This window comes from Xiphophorus hellerii, chromosome 15, assembly GCF_003331165.1.
Source record: "Xiphophorus hellerii strain 12219 chromosome 15, Xiphophorus_hellerii-4.1, whole genome shotgun sequence".
NCBI classification, from domain to species: Eukaryota; Metazoa; Chordata; class Actinopteri; order Cyprinodontiformes; family Poeciliidae; genus Xiphophorus; species Xiphophorus hellerii.
In genome coordinates this window covers 20382040-20394033 of record NC_045686.1, presented here as the reverse complement: position 1 = coordinate 20394033, position 11994 = coordinate 20382040, and the positions used below count along the sequence as shown (strand labels likewise).

Sequence of the window (11994 nt, the reverse complement as noted above, 5' to 3'; positions counted from 1 at the left end):
CAACTCAGAAATCTCCTACTTTTCTCTAGAAAATCGACAAGGCTAATCTCAAAACTTCTTAATTTTTTTTAAGCACATTTCAAACTTTTAAACTGAGAAATTTCCAAAAAGTTTTTCTCTAGAACATTTCTGAGACTTTTTTGGGTGGAAATTTCCTATTTTCTTTTCGTATCTAATACGGCCCTAATACGCCGCCGTAGTCCTGTCCGATTCAATGTTAGACAGCGAACAAAATAGATTAAATATTTGATTAGATGTGTCTTTACACGGCACAGCTAACATTCCCATCATGTTTAAATCGGTTTTGGACAAACAATAGACGATCTTTGGCTAAAGCTTTCTGAATACAACGGCATTCTTTCAGTGAACTCAACACTCTTTAGGACCCAGGGCGGCCTCCGGGGGAAGTCCTCAGCCGCTGGCGGGGCAAGGCAGGCAGGCAGAGCCCAGGAACACATCCACGCACATCCACACACATACAGGCAAGCCTAGCTGCTCTCCGGCAGAGGAGAGAGGGATAAACACAGGCAGACCGGAGGAACGCGGCAGCGGCTCTCGTGTGTCTGCTTTGTGTGCGCGTGCGCGCTCGCTCGCTCGCTCGGTGCTCGAGACGACTAGCGGGGCGGAACATGGAGGGGCTCGGGAACAACGCTGGGAAGTGACCTCGAACCGAGGAGGAAAAAATTGGGGGGAGACAAACGAACGGAGAAGAGCGAGAAGAAGGACGGACTGCCGGACGGACGGAAAGGAGGAGAGGAAGGAAGAAAGAGAGAGAGAGAGAGAGGGAGAAGTCTTGACAGAGGAGAAAGAAGAGTGGGGAAGGGGTTCACCTGGAACTCGCAAGGATTTTAAGGTGACTCCATTGGGCTTTTCATGGCCGTGTGTAGCTGTTCTGAAGGTGTGTGTCGCTGACATGTGCTGCGTGGCTCCGCACTTGGAAGGAAAAGTGTGGTGGGTTCGCGGTGTGCGCGCGCGTGTGTGTGTGTGAGTGTGCGCGCAGCGTCGGTTTACGTTAGCGCGAGTTAGTCGTGGAGGTTGTTTTCCCTTTACACGCGTGAAGGAAAAGGGTGCCAAAGTGAGCTGGAAGTGACCACTGTAAACTGGAGTGAAGGGATCAAAAGGAGTGGCTACTTTTTAGGGAACAGCCTGATCCCATTCCAAGACACACACACACCCACACACAATCACAATCACACACTTCTCTGGTATGTTACTTTAAGTTGAGCAACAGTAAAGCAGAGTCCACTTTCACCCTCCCTTTAAAATCCTTCTCTCTCACCATGTGTTTGCATCTAAGTGTGGACTTTTTCTCCCACAAGCCAGTGCACACTTTCAGAAAAAAAAACCCAGCTCAGGGAAATCTTTTTTTTTTTTTTCTGAGAGAGGCTCGATAAGTAGTAGCAGCTCCAGTCAGTGTGTGTGTGTGTGTGAGAGAGAGATACTATGCATTTGTCTGCGTGTTTCTGTGCCATATACGGCAAACAGGTTGAGAGGAGGCAGATCTGATCAGACGCACAGCAACAGAGGAGAGAGCGTGGCACAGGCTGAGCAGCAGCACACTGAATTACACACACACACACACACACACGCACACACACACACACACACACCAGCTCTGGAGCCAGGAGAACAGCTGGGAGAAATGTGTGTGTGTGTGTGTATATGCCCCAAAGCCTTTTCACTTTAATGCATCTGCCTTTACACGTGCAGCACTGTTTGCTCTCATATTATCCTCCTGCCGCCATGTGAGCGTGCATGCGTCCAGCTGAGGCTGTGTAAATATGTAAGAGAATAGGTGGTGGTGTGTGTGTGTAGGGGGGTGTTCGGTCATCTACTCAGGCAGCCTGGACGACAAGGAGCTGGCATGCAGACAACGAGGTGGATGGAAAGCGAGGACGATGGGGATTTTTAGGGTGGAAGAAAAAGGGAGGAAAAAAGAGGAGGCAGGAGGAGAGATGCTCTCTCCAGGAGTGCTCAGAGTGTCGCTCATTCATAATTCACCTCTATGGCAAACGTTCATTCACATATTGACCCCCCACGGCTGCGCTCACCGTCTTCCCTGTCTCTCAATGGACGCCCCCCTATGGCGAAGTGTTCAGTTAGCCCTTCTTTATCCTTTATCACTTTCTCAGACAGGCAGCCTGGGCGCCTCCATGTTTCTTTTTTTTTCTTTTTTATTTTGTTCGGCCGTTCCGGTTGTTCGACGCCAGCAGTTTTACAGCGAGAGCCTCTTGTGTGAAATTGAATCGTGTAAATTGAATATTGAGCTCAGACTCCACCCCTACACACAGATAATTGGTTTGGATGGACCAGTGGGTTAGTGCTCTCAGTACAGCTGTTTGACTGATTCCCTGAACCCCGGCTCAAACAGTCCATAATGGATCCATAATTCATGTGTGAATGAATTGAATCGTCTGTGTTTTGAATACGAGCGTCGAGACGGTTTCCTCTGACCGCCGGCTCATGGTTTATTCGGCGTAAACGTCCCAAAATGGCTGTGTTTTTTTTTTTTCTTCTTTTAATTTGTTTTGTTTTTTAATATTTCTTGTTGTGCTGCTGGGGGGCCCGCCTGGGAGCTGCACAATCATCGCCCACCGCTGAGATTTGGTCAGCTGTGGCTGCCGGCCATATGGCGGTTGAGTCTAAAACGCAATGTCAGGTGAAAGCGTGCAGCCGGGGCCATGGTACATTTAGTTCTGAAAGGTAAACGTTCCACTAAACATTACCTTATCAGCAAAACTGATAAAAATATCCTGACCTCTTAAGTTGTTGGGGGATGATGGAGTGTATTTACTCTGTGAAAAGAGGACAACGTGCGTTGTGCATCTCGCATGGGAAGGCGGCATTTGTTACAAGCCGGTCCTATTTTTACGGAGCAGCAGGCAGGTAGGGAGCGCTGAGCAGGTACATTTATATTTGGGTATAGTTCCAGAAAAAAAACAATAATTTAGTTTATTTGAATTGATTTATACTCGCAGTAGTAGCGATCATTTTAAGTGCCTTTATTTGGCCGTAACTAGGTACTAGAGATGCATCGATCAGATTTTTTCCCGATTTCTAGCTGCCAATTTTTTATGAAGTTTTGACATGCCGATATCAATTGGAACTCTCTTTAATTGGGGCCTGCCATGCAAAGCAATGGCAGGAACCTATTGCTATTCTCCCAATTCTTTATTTTTCATCCGTAACCGTTAATGCGGCTCGTACCGCTGCGTGCACACCTACAAATGAGGTATCAAAACGTGCAGAAAATTCACGCCATTGGAGCTATTACTTTTGGTGGGATTCGGGGTTAACATGGCGACATAATTCGCAAAAAACTACGAAAAAAACCCCATTATAAGTCAATGGGAAAAATCCTAGAAATACCCTATTTTTGAGGATTTTCTGTGTCGTCACGAATTCACGTAGAAATGCCATTCAAATTTCATTTTGTAGATACGTCTGTGATCTCTTCGAAAGTGAAGACAGCTTGTCAATACCAGTTACGGTTTGTCCACAATTTGTCTCCAAGCGACCCAAAGTTTCTCATTTTTCCTAAAATTAGAGTGCGTCTCTCACTGATTAGAGTGAGAAATCAAGAGAACTTTTTCACCCCAAAATAATTTTGAAATCGCCATCACGCCCACAAATATCGCACGATTGGTATCAAAATCGGTCCTGACATTGATACGCCTGTCTGCTCCGGTAAAATGTTTTCGAAATTGATCTAGATCGTACGGTTTTCTGTCACGGTGCTTCAGAGCAAAGTCATGCGACAGGATTTTCTAGGCTGTCTCAGGCTCTGTCACTAACAGTTCACACCTTGGTGAGAAACTTATTTAACATAGCAACGGAACTCAAGAGGCTATTGGCTGCTGATTAGGACTACAAATACGCATCACTGTAGTTCTATCTATAGTGGAAACCTCAGTTGAAACAGATCAGGACTGAACTGGCCTTTAGAACTACTTGCTGCTATGGGCTATATATAACTGATTTAACTCAGTAACTGTTACACATGGGATTAGTTTGGAACTTTAAAATTAAGCATAATAATAATTTCAAAATTAAAGCCTTGAATATAACAAAAATTCCAAAATAAAAGCCTTGAATATTTTTACATCATGTAATTGCTCTTTTTGGCTTTATTTGACTTTTTCATCCAAAGCACTGTTACACATGGTATTAGTTTGGCCCTTTGAAATGAAGCATACTGAAAATTTCAAATTAAAAGCCTTGACAATTTTACATCAGGTATTTGCTCTTTTGGGCATTATGTGAATTTTTTATCCAAAGCACTGATAAACATGGGATTAGTTTGGCGCTTTGAAATGAAGCTTAACAAACATTTCAAAATAAAAGCCTTTAATATTTTTACATCAACTACTTGTGTTTTGAGCATTATATAACTATTTTAACCCAATGACTATTACGCATGGGATTAGTTTGGCCCTTTCAAATGAAGTTTAACAAAACTTCCAAAATAAAAGCCTTGAGAAAATTTTAAATCTTACTGAATGGTGCACGTCCACCTTACTTAACGTTCTTGTGATTCTCCACATGCTATTGATTACGTTGCAGCGTTCTTTAGCATCGATGCTAATTTGTAGCGTGACAACGCCGGGCCCAAACCGACGGGCACGCCTTGGCAGGCCCCGGCTAAATTTCTTCCGAAATTTTCTAGTTTTTAATAATAACTGCATTCAAAATACATTTTCTAACCTTTCTAAATACGAGTATGTTATATTTTACATCATCAGAGGAGGCAACTCTGCCGCATCAGAGGAGTTGTTTGAAAACACAATTTTACAGATTTAAAATGATTTTCAATCGACAAAAAGCTGTTTTTAAGGTGATCTGAAAATTTGAGTATATCTTTATGAAGACAGCACTGGCCTGTATGCTCATTTATTACATCCCACTCAACAACCTCGATGTGACCAATTGCTTTGGGGTAATTTGTGAGTTTAAGGAAATGATGAAAACATTGCCAATATTCCTAAGTATCGTCTTGTCCATTGAGATTTCTGTTTAAAGTGACTTATCCAAACTATGACCAATGGTCTTCTGTCTATGTATGGTTAACACCCACTTCACCTGGTCAACAAGATCTTATGCGGCATCCCCACAGAGGGTCCACTGGGTTATTGAGGGCGATACAGCCGACTTGTATTAGCAGCAATGCATTCGAAGAAGTTGCCACTAAAACTCAAATTCAACGACTATATTGCCAAGACGTTTTAAAGCCAAGAGACTCATTGCCCACCTCAACAACTGTTGTCTTGTTAAGAGGGAGGATGGCCTTTGAATTTGTTCTCTGTTTATGAAATTGATAGTTTGTTTTACTTCTATGGAAAAGACAGAACAGTAGGGTTTGATATTCAGAATGTCGATCAATGACTAACTGAATTTGTCCCGAATGCACCACATTGTGGTAGAATCTCTTGTTCCAATAATCAGGAACTAGATGGTCATCAAGACTGCTTGATTAAGAAAACACGTGACTGTTTTCCTCACTTTTCCTTCTCCTTTATATATTTTTTGCATTGTGAGCATTTCAATCTCTAAACTCTGTATCAAGGTGTTGGCATCAAGGCTTCACTAGCCTGCCCCAAATTTCTTGTGCGTTGGCGTTGCAATGGTACAGACACACTCTCTGTTAACTCCGATGTTCACTATGTAGAAACCTCGCCGTGAATCTTTGGTGGACATACAGGAAAGACATATCTGACTGATTCGGAAACGTCAAATTCAACCTTTGGCCTTCAGATGTTGCATTTAGTTCGGCATATTTTGCAGACTTTCTACACACAGATTAACACATGCCAGTAGTAAGAGTGTGGCACTTGTGTCTCAGCAAAGTAGGTCACTTCCACTGACAACGGTATAATTTCCACTGAATCAAAGAGCTCAAAAAAGTTTATTTCTAATGAAGTAAACTGACGGATAGCTTTACCTATTTAACCTGGTTTAAGTTGACTTATGGTCACAGAAATCTACTATATACCAACATACATAAATAATTGAGTGTTTTTATATTGCTTAAGGGATTTTCCTTATGAAAATTGCAAAACAATGTATATTTTGTCACATTGCAACCAAAACTTTATATAATGTTGCACTTTAAAGGGCTCAGTATTATGTAAAATTAAAATTTTTTTAGCTTTACATCATTTTATGATGTTATTCTCACATCAGAAACATACCTGGAGTGTTGCTTTGATTCTTTCATGTATATTTGAGAAATCCTTTAATCTCCATGGCAACCATTCAGCTGTGCAAAACGTCTAGGTGGACATAGCTCCGCCTTCAAAGATGAAACTCCTCTGAGCGGCAGTTTCCGAACTTCCACCTCATAGAGCAGCCCTTCCCCTTCGAATTGCCCACTCAGCTCCTTCAGACTAGCCAGCAGCAATTAGCAAGCACCTGGTGGAACTGCACATCTGCTTAGCTCATCAGTGAAATGCTGGTAAAAATGTGATGTGCTGACTTCCTGAGAGCAGAGTTTCAGAAAGATATGGAGCTTCTTAATGAGACAGAAGGCCAATTACAAGGTGTTATTACAAGGTGAAGTTTCTTTTAAGTCATTTTTATAACATCTGAAGGTAACGTAGTTTCTCAATCGTGCAATAAATTGGCACTGTGTGCCTGGAAAACATAACACTGCTCATTTAATTAGGTGAATCAGAACGCTAACGCTGTACACTGACAGCCTAACTGGCTGTTGCTGAGTTTTTGAGCATTTAAAAATGCTCTTCTTGGATCCTAATAGGAGGTTGTAAACGCAACATTCAAGAAGCCTTTCCAAGTCAATAAACGGCTTGTCAAATTCAGCACGCTTCTCCTTAGCGCCGCCAAGTATTTGCTTTCCTTGTGTGCTGAGAAGAAGCCTTCTGTTTGTACACACCTCCTGACCAGTACACTGCAAACAAACAAGCAGAAAAAGGCGAGCAGGAGGAAGAAGGTCAGATAAATATAAACTGGGAAGTAGAGCTTATGATATAGTTTGGTTGGATCTCACAGAACAGTTTATGCTGGTGTCATTGGAGCTCGTAGCTTATTATTTTTTAGCTCTAATAGATTAGCAAGTACCTGGCTAATTATTGTGCTAATGTTCATCTTCTACCGTGCATACTTTATATCAAGGTGTAAAACTAATTCTTCCCAAAGGTAGCAGTGACCAGAACTATTTGGCATCAGCCGAGAGGAAGGAGGGTTTAACAGAATGCTTTTCATCTGCAAGAATCCTCAGAGGCATGCAGGACAGAGTCAGGGTTCATAGCACTGCAGCCAAAGCCAACCTGAAGGGGGGGAAAAAAAGTCAGCTTTATCTGGGCTACTGTTCACATCAACCTGAGCATAGGGACAGCAGGAAGACTGTGTTACAGCCAGGGAAAGAGAGAGAGACATTTCTTTATCGCCGCGCATTGAGTTGGTGGTAAAAAGGTCGGTGTGCGTCTAAATATAGGGGAAGGATATAGCGGTTAGGACGGAAGCTTTGTGGCCTAAAATTCAGCTTTCAGAATCATGGGGGGATTTCCCTCATGATTCTGGTTTACATGGGGAGGAATTTATCCACGCATAGGCAAATGTGGGACGTATGAAAAGTCTGAAATTTACGTACTACCTGTTTAATCTGAAGGGTTTTGTTAACAGAATGCATTAATGCAGCTCTGTTTTTTTCACCAGGTGGTTCTGTTTACATGTATCCATCCATTATTGGTGTCGATCTTTAGGAAAAGAGGCAGACCTGGACTGGTCTTCTATTTACATGTGACACTGCATTACAACAGACCCAGTTTAGATCAAAACTACAAGTCACATGAATATTTCCTGATTACATTAAATCCATCCATCCATCCATTTTCTAACACCCTTGTCCCATAGAGGGGTCAGGAGGGCTGCTGGTGTCTATCTCCAGCTACGTTCCGGGCGAGAGGCGGGGTCACCCTGGACAGGTCGCCAGTCTGTTGCAGGGCATATATTAAATACAATATTTCCAAATTAGTACAAAACAGGCAACATAGCTATTGTGTTGATTTGTCTGTTACTTGCTGTCCTATGGCAAAGTTGTTTTCTTTTAACTAGCCAGTAATGTCTTGGAACTGGGGTTACCACAATCTGTTTTCTCACTCTTTGATTCATCAGTTATTAAAAATGATAATTTCCCCCTCCAAACAACATTCTCTACTCAATTAAATGTGATTAAAATGGGTAAAGTAAAGGTAATTTGCACTAATTCACAACACACAGGTGGGTTAATAGTCATTCTTCTGGGAAAAGTGGGACAAAGTAGCTCAAGGACAAGTTCCCCAACCTTAGAATGCCTTTAGCGGCTTCAACAAAAAAGTAAACTGGGAAGTGTGTGTTTGTATTGGTTTGTTTGTTTTTTGTTGTTGTTGTTTTTTGTCGGACTCTTCGATAGACACTGGGTCCATTTCTTCAGCTGTTGGACCATTTAGACTTTAAAGTCTCCTAACTACAGAAATACTTTCACACTTCAGATCACTTTGGCCTTTCACAGCTCTGAGAACCCAGGTGGGTCAGACGCTGCATCCTCCATATTTGCTTGGAAACGTTGACATAGACGGAGACGGTGGATGACTGGAGCCAAACTCTGCTGACTTAAAGGAACAGACACGCACACTCAGTATTACAACTGCAGGGAGGGGACGCTCTTAGCCAGTGGTGTCCAAACTTTCTGCTATGTTGGCCACAATTCTCAGTTTAAAGTTCATTTGCTCCACAACTAAAACTTTTTTTTCCATTTTAAAGCACATAAAATAATTCTGTGAAAGAAAAAAGCTATATTTTACTGCAACAATGTAGTTGATTTCATGTTAAAGGGGATTTGTAAACCAGTGTACATCAAAAACATAAAAAGAGTCTAACCTTTTTTAAATAAAAGCACTATGTTTTATAGAAACGTAGAGGAAAGTAGCTAATTGGAGTCAAAAATTTTGTGTTGTACCAAACAACTTAAATTTTGGTTTGTCAGAGGAAAATGATACCCTAAGAAAATTACAAAAATTATATTCAATGTGCCAGCAAGTCAAATTTCAACCATTCTTGAGTGAAGCTCAAGGGGGGCCATGTAAAACCGTCTCAAGGGCCAACCTTTGGATGTCTTTGCTCTGCAATCTTGAGGAAAACTTTTGCTTACAAATTTTTTGAGACATAAAACGTTGAAGCTATATAAAAAAAAAAAAACACTGTGTCAGCCTAAAGTCTTGATGTGAACTGTTTATTGCAGTTGACTATTATTAGATTCAATTACATCAATGAATCATGGCAGCTGTACAGGGAATTTGTTTAATTTATGAGATCCGTGATTCAGCTGTTTGTGAAGCTTCGTCCACTACTTTAAGCTGTTCTGTCAGTTTGTATTTTACTATGTTGCAGAGATGAAATATAATGTGGTGTAGTAATATCATTTAGTTTATCGAACTACCCAAAAGTCATCTACTCCAGTTACATAAGACTGTTGGCAAAGTTGCAAGCATCTTTTCTTTAGTTTCTCCAGGAGCAGCAAAAGAATAAACACTTTTTTTTGGCGCACTGTTAGTAGGAATAGTTGAAGCTTTACTGTTATGCTCCTAAATGCACTGATTGAAAAAATTAAAGTTGTTTTTACATGTTTGACAAAGCTTGTGAGGCTATTGGTGTATTTAAGTGTGCTGTAGCGGTGCAGAGTTGTAAAATACGTTTGTAGCTCAGTACATGTATGTCTGTGTTTAAAGAAATAAATGCTGTAAGTCAATCCAGCGCTGCTGTTATATATCGAATCGGTATCAGTACATGCTTTATTTTAGGTATCAGTATCGGAAGTGAAAAAGGTGGATCAGTGCATCCTCCATTGTCTTCAGTTGGGTGTTGTTCTGGATTGAAACGCACGCGTTGAAGGGAAGCTACTCGGTTAGCGCCTCTCCGTCGTATCCTTCGCGTTACACAAGTGCACAAGTGTAAGCCCACAATGACACATGCACACATTTTCAGCCTCATGCAGAAAAAGACGTCAGCAGGAACAAAAATAGAGCTTATAAATGGGGGGGGGAAGTGCTTTATGTTTTGCGAGGACTGATGTCATGTTTGGTCTAAATCCACGGCCGACGAATTAGGGGGCAGCTGCGGCGAGTATCCGCCTGCGCTGCGTTAGCTCACTTATCTGCTGTCTCTTTTGGCACTTTCAGAGGCGCACAGTTCAAGGAGTTGCACTTTGGATGTGTATGCTTTTGTATGTGTATGTGGGTCTCTGTCGGCTTGTTTGTGTGTTTTCAGCGGTGGAGGCATGCACACTGTGACGCTGCTCCGGTTGCCACGCAACTCAGGAACGTGGGTGGAAGGATTTCCTGTCCTTAGGAAGCTGTGTTTATAAGGAGGGGGGGAGTGAGAGCGAGCGTGTGTGTGTGTGTGTGTGTTTAGATTTCAGTTTGCATTTCAGCTAAATATGCTCGAGTGCTTGTGTGAATTTAATGCGTTCTCTGCCTGAAGTAAAAGTGCTATAGAATGTCATCAAAGACACACACACACGGCACACGGATAGAGACGGGGCTAAAAAGGCCTTTTCTTGTCCTTTTTGAGTTGCATAACTGCTGTTTGCAGAGCTTTGTGTCTATACGCCCCCCACCACCACCGCCGCCCATGCCCTCACATCCACCCATGATGTCATCAGCTCGCCACATTTCATGTCTCCTCTCGCACACGAGGCTGCAGTTCTGTCTCTCTGCCCTTCACGCAGTCACAGAGACGCACGCAGCAGCTGGCCTGTCCTGCAGCCGTTGGACCCCCTCTGATTACGTAATTGACACTGAGTGAATGGGATGACGTCAGCTTGGCTCTCGATGACTCTCCCTTTCTCTCTGGCTGGCTGCGGTGATGTCATGACTGGATGCAGCCAAAGACATTGAGAGTGTGTGTTGGCATGCAGAGTTGCATGGGGAGAACACAAGTCCCTTTAGAAATTATTTTTATATGGTAAAAAATGGCTCAAATCCTCCTCCTCTTTTCTCTTGCCTGGAAGAAAAATAATTCCCCAACTGTTATTCATGCTTGGACCTTTTGTATGTTTAGATGGTGGCTTGATGAAATGATATCTTGAACTCTTTTACATTTTGCCACGCTGCAACCAAAAAGTCTCTAATGTGTCTTCTTGAGATTTTAAGTGATGGACCAAAACAGAGTAGTGCGTAATTGTGAAGTGGAATGGAAATGATCCATGATATAATAGATCTAAATAGTAAAAAAAAAAAAAAAAAAGTCAATTTGTATTCAATGGAATCCCTGTATAAATGTAGTTGTTTTGTTAAGGTCTTAGAGGTATATTATTCTACTGAGCGGTGCAGTATGGCATGAGTTGGTATACTATTTTGTCCGTTTCCCTTATAAAAATGGACAAAACGTTTTATAACGAATGGATCAACGGCAAAGGTTGATCCATACAATCAACCTTTGCTGTACCATTCCTGTGCTCCCTTCAGTTGTAGGTTCATGGGACAATGGTACGGTTAGGGTAGAGCTAGTGGCGTCACACAGTCCATTTATTGGGGCACAGAAAACGGGAGGCACACTAGTGCATCATGTTTACCATTGCACTAGTATCACACTACGTTAGGCGGTTGAGTTTATCCTCACTTGCCTGGTGAAATTCCTACTGGCAGTGGAAAAGCTCTCTCAATTGTCCCGGACCATAAAATAGAGTACCAAACTTTGCCAACCTCTTCTGTGTTGGCATTGGAGAATGTTAGTCAACAAACGGCTTCCTTAAAACCAAGGAACACAGCAGATAGGTCCGTTATGAAGCAGGGTTAAGTAATAAAACCATACTTCAAGCTTTGAAAGTCTTAAAAAGCATTGTTCAGTCCATCTTCTGGAAACAGACCTACCAAGACTTGGCTGTCCACCTACACTCAAAGATTAGGCACGAAGAGCACTAGTCACAGAAGCAACCAAGAGAGCTCTGGAAGAGCTGCAGAGATCCACAGCCCATTAGGGTGAATCTATCATTAGAAAACA

The 11994-nt window shown here is 42.2% G+C and overlaps 1 protein-coding gene across 1 annotated transcript in view; it reads left to right on the top strand.

The window, feature by feature from the left end:
* The first annotated feature begins 434 nt into the window (after positions 1-434).
* The window catches only part of ches1 (checkpoint suppressor 1), an 87571-nt gene continuing 76011 nt past the window's right edge, over positions 435-11994 (top strand). The window contains exon 1 of the mRNA XM_032586308.1: positions 435-853. The gene's annotated coding sequence lies outside the window, so the exon portion shown is untranslated. The remainder of the gene's footprint in view (positions 854-11994) is intronic.